General features: G+C 35.7%; 1 long non-coding RNA gene across 1 annotated transcript; it reads right to left on the bottom strand.

Moving 5' to 3' along the window:
• Positions 1–342: 342 nt before the first annotated feature.
• On the bottom strand, positions 343–682 carry LOC133836898 (uncharacterized). Its single transcript, XR_009893754.1, has 2 exons — positions 629–682; positions 343–571 (listed from the first exon to the last, which is right to left on the bottom strand). It is a non-coding gene; the product is annotated as an uncharacterized LOC133836898 (long non-coding RNA).
• Between the last annotated feature and the right edge of the window lie 8,977 nt (positions 683–9,659).

Below are 9,659 nucleotides of genomic sequence, written 5' to 3'. Positions count from 1 at the left end.
AATTGCGAACTGAATTTAATTCGATTTTAAACAAAGACAACATGAAATGAATTCGCAAAGTAAAAATATATTCCCAATTTTAAACTAATGAAAATGTATATATAATAAAGTATATTAAAATACGTTACCAAATAAGTCTGAATTATGTCAAGGAAACAGGACAACGATAAAAATCAATTTAGAACAGCTTCATTTATATTTAAAGGAAAGTAAAATATATAATATAAATATATAATATATATTTTATATATTAAGGGTGTCCTTACTCTGGAAACAAACAACAGTGCATACAAAACAAAAACAGTTTTATTCTTGCCTTACTTTAACATATTTATTTTTAGCTTTGTTCTGCGGAATTTAAAAATTTCTGGAACTAAAAATGGTTGCTATTGTTTTCGGTCGCGATCCAATTGCATGAAAGGTGTTTTAGGAAATTTTAGAATTATGGAAAGGCCTTAACAGCAGCCACCACAACCACCACAGCCACCGCAACCTCCACAGCAGCCATCACAGGGTCCGCTCAACGATCCACAAGGCCAACCACAGCCAAGGATCATCATGTGCAAGTGCTCTAAATTTTGCTTATGCAACATGAATATTTTCATATTAATATTTTAAGTTTCATTACCTTTTTGAACCGGACCGATAAACATTTTGAAGTTGAAATTTAGAAGAGTGCATCATCAGTTGTTCGTATATGACTGACAAAATTAATATTTTTAATATAATTATTAATGTTTAATGAATATCATATCGCATCATATATCTACGTTGCATCAAAATTTTAGAAAAATTTGAAGTTTTATGTATTATTAAATTTTTTATATGATTTCACTATTCACATATAGTTAAACAAGTAAGAAAGCTGTGTTATTCTCAAAATATACCGAATATACTACAAAATACTAAAAATATACCAAATGGTTTATTTGGTATATCGATATAGTACAGCACTTAAAGCAACTCAGACCCCTAGTAAGTAGGTGTTTTTACCAATACAAAAGTATTTCTTTAATAACTTCGATAATTTTTATCTGATCCAAAATCGAATAACAAAGCGTAAAGCGGCATATACAATAATAACAACAGTAGTTGTGACTCCTGAAAATTTGGTTGCGATAAGATAAAAATTGTGGAAGTTATTAAAGAAATACTTTTGTATGGGCAAAAACGCCTACTTACTTGGGCTCTTAGTTGCTTTGGCAGACCATCTGGTACATTGTGCCGTCTATGGTATATTTTGAATGTGGTACTACTATATCGATATACCAAACATACCATTTGGTATAATTGTAGTATTTTTAGTATTTTCGGAAAATTTTGAAAATAATACGGCTTTTATTCAAAATGGGTAGTGGGTATCTCACAGTCGAGCACACTCGACTGTAACTTTCTTACTTGTTTTTTTTTATTCTGGAATATTTTTCGAACTATTGGACGAGTACATGACTCCAATCTGTTTCGCTGTAGACCATAGCAATATGTGTATTGGGACTTAATCATTAATGTTAAAAATACATTTCCTAGTACAATTGATCGAATTGTATTTCGAGTTCAATATTAAACTCCTGAATTCTTCAATATCAATTGGCCGGAACTATAAATGCAGGATGTGAAACACATCCTTACCAATTACATTCTTCGTTATATTCTTCTGTTATATTTTAAGAATAATAATCGTACGTCTTTGCTTGTATTCGAAATGGGTATCAGAGATCTCACCGTCTACCAAACTGTAGCTTGCTTACTTCTTTCAGTATTGACAGTACCAAAGATCACCAAAAAAAAAAAAACAAAAAGCACGAAAGCTGCAGTCAAGCGTACCGATGCTTGAGCTTTGTCAAAAATCAACATTGATATAAATCAAGACGTTTTTCGTCTCACAGCAGAATTGAAAATTGCAAAATTTATGAACACAAATCAATTAAAAATACACGTACTGTTGTTGTCTTACTTCAAACTGTTTATTTTAGCATGGTTTTTAGGAATTATGATTATAAGAATGGTTGCTATCGTCTATGGTCGCGATACAATAGCATCACAGAAAGTGTACCAGGAAATGTAGTAGCATTACTTTCCCTGAGACAAATCCTTAACAGCAGCCTCCACAACCGCCGCAACCACCGCAGCAGCCATCACAGGGTCCGCTCAATGATCCACAAGGCCAACCACAGCCAAGGATCATCATATGCAAGTGTTCTAAATAAATTTGGTTTGTATAGTAAGAATATTTTTGTATTAATATTTTAAGTTTCTTTACCTTTTTTGTACCGGACCGATAAACATTTTGAAGTTGGAATTTAGAAAGATTTATATGTTTCTGCTAGAGGCGAGAAAGTAAGACTGTAGTTGTAAAAAAACATGAACGCTAAGGTCAGAAAACGAGTGATTGATAATTCAAAGATAGCATGATCCGAATGTTCAAACCATCATTTGAGACTTTTACAGAGTACAACATTATTATAACTTAGTGTCTAAAGTACACTTATGTAACAGACAAAAGGATGCATTTCTACATCATAGTCAGTCATGTCCGTTCGTCTGTCTGATTGCCCATATGAACGCCTATACCTCAGAGACTATAAGAAAAGGACCTACAATTTTAGACCTCACTTATTGTAATTATTACATGTAGATCCGTTCTGATAATCTAGAGAAACTAAATAACGAGTATAATTTAAAACCTGGAGTAGATTTGGTTGCTATAAGAAAGCTGCAGTCGAGTGTGCTTGACTGACTGTGAGATACCCATTTTGAATAAAAGCAAAACATTTCGGTATTATTTATAAGATATACCAAATTATTATCCACAAAAATATTAAAATATACCGAAGGCTATATTTTGTATATTGATATAGAATCCGCAATTTATCAGAATATGACAGAGTAACAAATATACCAGATTGTCAGCCAAAGCACCTAATTTCCTATTGTAGTTGCCGTCTAATTGCTATTCAAATATATTTCTTAAATAGCTTCTGCAACTTTTATCTGACCACAGTCAAATGTTCAGGTATCATAAATACTGGATGCGTGTACCGAAAATAGCGACCCTAGCTTCAAAATTCCTCTTTTTTCCGATTTTTGGGGTGGTATAGGCCGAAAAAAAATTGATCTGCGTGCAAACATAATTCCTGTCGAAAATTATATTTCTACCTTCTATAGTCTCTCAAACAGACAGACATAGCTTTATCATTTCGGCTGTTAACGATGATCAAGAATATATATCATTTATAGGGACGGAAATGAATCTTTCAGCCTTCATACATTATCTGCAGTCACAAAGTTATAATATCTTTCTATCCTATGGGTAGTGGGATTAAAAACGTCTTTTTTAGGCGGGACTTATTTGCTTTGGTTAACAACCTGGTATATTTTACACACTGTGAAATAATTTAAATATATCAATGTATTTCGGTATTTTTCAGTTAATTCGACTGTAGCGTACTTATTTTGCATTTTCGGTTAGAACTTTATCACCCATTAAAGATTCCGAACTCAAGGCCATTATAAAAATAAAGCTATAACCACTTTTATTTTGTTAATACTACAGAATTATCAACAGTATTTATTTCTGTTCAATATGTTCATCATCTGCCTCGTAACCCAAATCCGATTGCAAATTATTTGACTGATTCATATAGACCACCTCAACTTCTGTTGCACACTTTCTTCGCTTGATTGATTGACGATTAGTATTAAAAGATCTTTTGCGCTTCCGTTCCAAATTTTCAGTGTGCCCATAGATCAAGTAGCAATTTTTCTGAATGAGATTACATCTTTTCATATCAGCAAGTTGTTTATCACGTTGGATCGTAGATGGTTCTGGCTCTGATTGAACTCCTTCAAAATCCATTGGCATATAATTATCCTTTGGGATAAATTGCTCATTATACCAAACTGATGGTTCAGACACCACACCTAATTGTTTTTCGTTGGGGTCCGATAAATCCATTGCCGAAAGTTTGTCAAGGAATTCATTGATTTTTGACTTCATTTTTGTACCAGCAATGAGATCAAAATGATATTTTACATGAACACTTTGAGCTAGATTTGGCATATTTAGGATAAATAGCTCACAGCTTGCCTAGGATTACATTTAAAATGCTGCTACTAACTTAAATTTGTAAAGTATTTGAGATTATGTTACAGGAGTAGAGAGAGAGAGTAAAGATTATATTTAGACTATAGTATAAAAATAAAATTGCGTGTTTAAATATTTTGCAATAACGTAATTTAACAAAATTTATCGATTTATTTTTATTCTTTCATTGTCTTTAAATTTGACAAATGACGTATTCTTCAACGCTTATTTAACCTAACACTCTGGACTGTCGGATTGCTTTTCTTAACCTTCGCTCAATGACAAAAAGCAATCATCTGCAGATGGTTGTGGGGCAATAGTGAATGTGGCGAGTCAAAGCGAAGGGTGAAAAGTTCACACTAACAAATGAAATGAACTGTAAGCGTTGTGGCATCTTTTTGTGGGCATTCAATGCGCTGACATTGCAATTTAAATAATGCACCAAATGAATTAAGTCACCAGCCAAATGGTTCTTAGGACATTTGTAGTTCGCAAGCGTGGCCAAATGCCCATATGTCCGAATTAAACTTGAGTAAGTATTAAAGTCAAATGGAGTAAATCCTTTCTCCACACAAAATCGAATCAATTCAACAATGAAATGAAATGAAGCGCACACAAAAAAAAGGCAACAAACTTAGATGGAGACTGATTTTGCGTAGCATAGCTGCAGTTTTGCTGACAGAATATTAAACACTCTAAAGTATATATATATTGTTTCATTTTAATTTATTGTCGGCTCTTCTATAAGGAAACCATAAGCTATATTTTGAAAGGTGTAGGTATATCAATTATTAGCTGCACAATGTAGAGAAATTTGACTCTGGCCAGTGACAGGGCTTAAAATAAGTATTAAACTCTCTTTAGCAATAGATGTGACAAAGATTTTATAGAAAAGCCACCAGACAAAAACGTTTAAGCAACTACTCGGCGTATACGTTATATGAAGGCGGTTCGTTTAGTGAGGACTGAGAAGGGTGGGAAATACGTGTGTGAAGACGACATGCGAATCGAATCGAATGTCTGTATGTTCTCGTATTATATATATTTTTTTGCAATAGACGGATGTGTGTTGTTGTGTTTCGTACTTGTCATTGATATATCGCCGGAGCACGATTCGACTCGAACGAGTCATTGATACAGGAAACGCACGCAGACAGTGAAGACGGCAATAAAAGTGGTAATGATGCAGACAAGGATGAGGACAGCAGCACACCAGAAACTCGTAGGAATCGAACAAAAAAATATATATCAAATGGAAGCGTTGTCAAATGTGAAATGTCACATTTAGCTTACTACTAAAGTGAGATCAGATTCGAGTGCTTTATTCATCAAATAAATCATGTTTCGATGAAAGTACTACTATAATTGGCATTGGTCACTAATTTGATTATAACATTAAATAGAATACTATACTAAAATGCTGAAACTTAATTTACACCTGTCCGGATGAGCCACAAACGCAAATCACGTACACAGAGAGGAAGTAACTGAAGGGAGGGTGACCAAAAGGGGGCAGAAGAAATGCGACATGTGTACCCAAATTACCGCGACAGCCACCAACCGGCTCCTAAATAAAACATAATATGTGTATGCCATCTAATTAAATATATCCGCATGTAATTTTGCAGTTTAATTTGCGCAAAAAGTGGGTAAAACTAAAATACAAACTCGCGCACCGACGGAAAAGCGCGCGGGAACAGTGATGGGTGAAAGTATGTATACGGTTAGGGCATAAACACGTTAGGCGACCCCTGTCTGTTGACTTTTGTGGGACACTGTAATCGTGTCGCAGTCAACTCACCCTAAGAACAGACACATGCACCCGTACCAGACACAGAGACAAACATACCGACAAACACACACATACACATGGGCACATGTGGAGCGCGGCTTCCGGCAAAATATTTCAGTTGAAAATTTTTAATGAGCTTGAAATTGCGCAGAGGCAAGGAATACAAAATAAAAAAGGTCTGGCAGCAGCAGAAAATAAAATCAAATACATAAAATCTGTCGAACGGATTTTAATTGCAAATTATAATATGTTGGCCAATCAATAAGGACATCTCCACCTGCACAACAGGTCAGGGACATCCCGAAAATAAAAGCATTACGGTTTACAAAACAATAAGAAAACAAGGTTAACAAGCGAATGAAATCGTAGCTTGTTATGAATATGTACATTGTAACTTGTAAATAACAAATTTTACATCTAAGATTATTTGATTTTTCTGATTATTAAAATGTATATCTACTCGTAAGAATTTAATGCAGAGTATACGGCAGTCGTTTAAATATATATTTTTATATATGCATTACTGTGCATCAGCTTGTGGTCGATTCAGTTTTTTTTTCCTCAGCGTCAATGCAATATATTCATAAATATGACACTTACACTCAAACCTCTTGCTACCACTCGATATTTCTGTCTCTGTGGCTGTGCCTTCGGATGGGGTATGAGCTGTGTATGCCTGTAAATCTCAAAAATATAACATGGCAGCAGTCAGCGGCAGCAACAGGACATGCAACATATAAATATACACATACATAAATACTCATATCTGTGTGTGCGTGTGTGTGTGTGTGCGAGAATGTATGAGTATATTTGTGTTTTGCATGCTCCAAAATACTGACGAATCTGCTTCGCTTGTCGTCGTGTGAGGTTATTCTTTATTTCTTTCTGCAGTCAGTGTCAGCAGCATCAACAGCATCAGCTTCAGCAGCGCCAACGACAACATTGAGGAACAGTGAGAGCGTGAGAGCGTCTGTCTGACATTTTGTTTTAATTTTACAGATTTACTTGTTTCGTACAGTTCGGTGACGACTGAAGCACTGACTGAAGCCCCTCAGGCAGCAGCCATCAATGCTGCATGTTTTCAAAAGTTGTTAACTGTTTATCAAGCCAACCATTCATATATTCATAAGTTACACATACACGAGTACTCACACCTATACACAGACAAACCGACAATGTTTGTATGCATATGTCTCTGAGGGCTCGACGCCAACATTTCCTGTGACCCCTGTCTGTTGTCGTTCCTCACTCATTCGTTCTCGCACTTACATACACTCCTTTTTTACTCTATAAATACACAATGCAAATTTTTGTTAAATAAATAAAAACACCCACATTTATTTTTGTTTTTTTTGCGTGACACTGCCTTCAAAATGTACGCAGATGATATTTTATTAATCACAATATTAAAATTACATAGTTTTATTATTTGCGAATGCATCTGCGGTCGTTGACACTTGTTGGGGAAAATTATGGAACTGAACATGTGTCGAAAATAACAATATAAACAGCAAATTTTATAGAGAATAATGAAGTTAAGATACATTTAATGAAATGACTAAGGAAGCTTAAATATATTTATTTTTGCTTAGATACTAAAAGAAATTAAAAAAAAATTATTTAAATTAATAATTTAAAAATATAATTACAGAAATTTGATTAGTTACAAATAATTAGCAATTGTAACGTTTACTGCATTACTACAAAAAGCTTAGAAAAAGAATCATTATCGAACTGTCAAATAATTGTTTTGCTCGCCTTTTATTGTTGTTGATGCTTGATTTCTTTTCATGTCCATTTGACGAGTGTTATTGATCCATTCTATCGTAATGTGTAACGCTTGCTAAGTACATTTTTAACGAACAATTTCCCGTTTCCTGATTTTCACGCTTCAAATCAGTTCAAAAGTGAAAAGCATCTAGTTCCGTTCATCGTATCCGTATCCGCATCTGCATCCCCTCGAATTGAATGCGCAGTTAAATATGTATCTGGCTTTAGTCGGAAATGAATTTGTCATATTGTCGTCGCAGTTGTCAGTTTAATTAGCAAATAATCGCTTTGTTAAACTGTTAAAATATTGACAGATGTAATCGTGTTTAGCTAGTTCTAAAGCAGTCTCATTTAGCATTCTAAAGTACGCTGTTCGATGGGGATTTGCTTTGCGACTGGCACTTGTTATTACAGCTATACAAGCGTATTTGTGGTGAATGCTCAATAAGCTGTGCTCATCATATGACCGTTGCCACGATTTTTCTGCGAACATTACGTATACGCAGCGTGAGCAATGAAATCAAAATCGCCCGCTGGTTAATAAATGGTTTCATCTGCGCTTTGTTTCTACTGCAGGCTGATATCAACTGCAGCTGTCGCTGTCGCTTTGGCTGTAGAGCTGCAGCGAACAGTTGCCCTCAAGTTGCATGCGCTTAGAAACCAGCCCGGTTGACAATGCGTCGTGCTGTTTCATCGGCTTTTCGCATTCCATCGCATAGTTCTTCATTTTGATTCAACGTTTGCTTTCACTAACGTCGTTCACCACTATTTTTTTGTTGTGATCTTTTTGGTTTGTTCATTTTTTTTGTTTGGGTTATCCTTCTTGTATCAGGTTACGTTTTGGGCCTTATTGCGGTGTATTGTTACCGTGGGCAAATGTTGGGGCAATGTTGGGCCAATCGATTGTTGCCTTTGCGTATGCGGTTTTATTTACTGCTCTCGCGCTCTATTGAAGCGTTTTATATTGTTCCGTTGGGCAGTTGCTTTGCTGGCTTTTGCGAAATCCAGTTGGTATTTCAATATTCCGCTTTCAGTTTAGACCGCGTTCAGCTATATTGAAGTAAAACTATGTAACTTGTACACTCGATTTTAATAAATTCTTGTAATATAATTTATATATTTTTTTTTCGTTACATTTTTTTTAATATCAAAACTTGTCAATTAAGTGGACAAAATGTTGTACAGCTCAGAAATCAATATACACAAATGAAAGTGCAAGAAATAGAACTTGCTGTCAGTTTAGCACCTTGAGGTTAAACCAAAATGTACAAAAGCATCAGCTAGCAGAGGGTAGACAAACGTATGGCTAACATGTGCAATTTAACCTTAGACACGCAGGCCACGGGCATTTAAGATTCACCCGAATGAAAGAGAGATGTAGAGAGTGGGGGTGAAATGCCCTAACAAAAGAAACAAAAGTGTAGAGCAACAAAAAACCATTTGGTTGGGCAACAAGCAAAGAGCGAAACAATTTCGCCAGCACTTAGCCATTTAAACCCTAACTGAACCGAGAGAGCACGTTTGACCCTGGACAAGAAACAGCAACAGAAACAGTACTGGGGATCAGGATCAGCACCTGGAACACTATAAGAACTTTGAGACAAAAGCTTGAACGTGTGCGAATTGAACGAGGATGCTTGGCTCAAGATTTGGCTGGGGTTGCATGCGAATTCTGCCACATCACACCACAGCACTGAAGAGAATACAGCAAACCACACTGAAAAAAAAGGAAAAGAAAAATTAAAACCACAAAGGGTTTAAATTTATAACCAACGCGAAGCTACCGCGGGGGTGAAAGGATGAGATGGCAACGGTCACCAGGTCGTGGACACGGATGCGGAAGGGGATGGGAATGGGGATGGGGATGTGTGGGCGCGGCTAACAAGCAGGAAAATGAAAGCCACAGTGAAATGCATTTTAGAAGTTGCAGGGCGCAAAAAGTGTTGCCTGCTTGTGTGACGGCGACGATTTGAAGTCCTGACCCCGCGCAGTATGCAATGGAATTTGTATTTT

This window comes from Drosophila sulfurigaster, chromosome 2R (assembly GCF_023558435.1).
Source record: "Drosophila sulfurigaster albostrigata strain 15112-1811.04 chromosome 2R, ASM2355843v2, whole genome shotgun sequence".
Taxonomy (NCBI): Eukaryota; Metazoa; Arthropoda; class Insecta; order Diptera; family Drosophilidae; genus Drosophila; species Drosophila sulfurigaster.
This window is presented reverse-complemented; position numbering and strand designations above follow the sequence as displayed.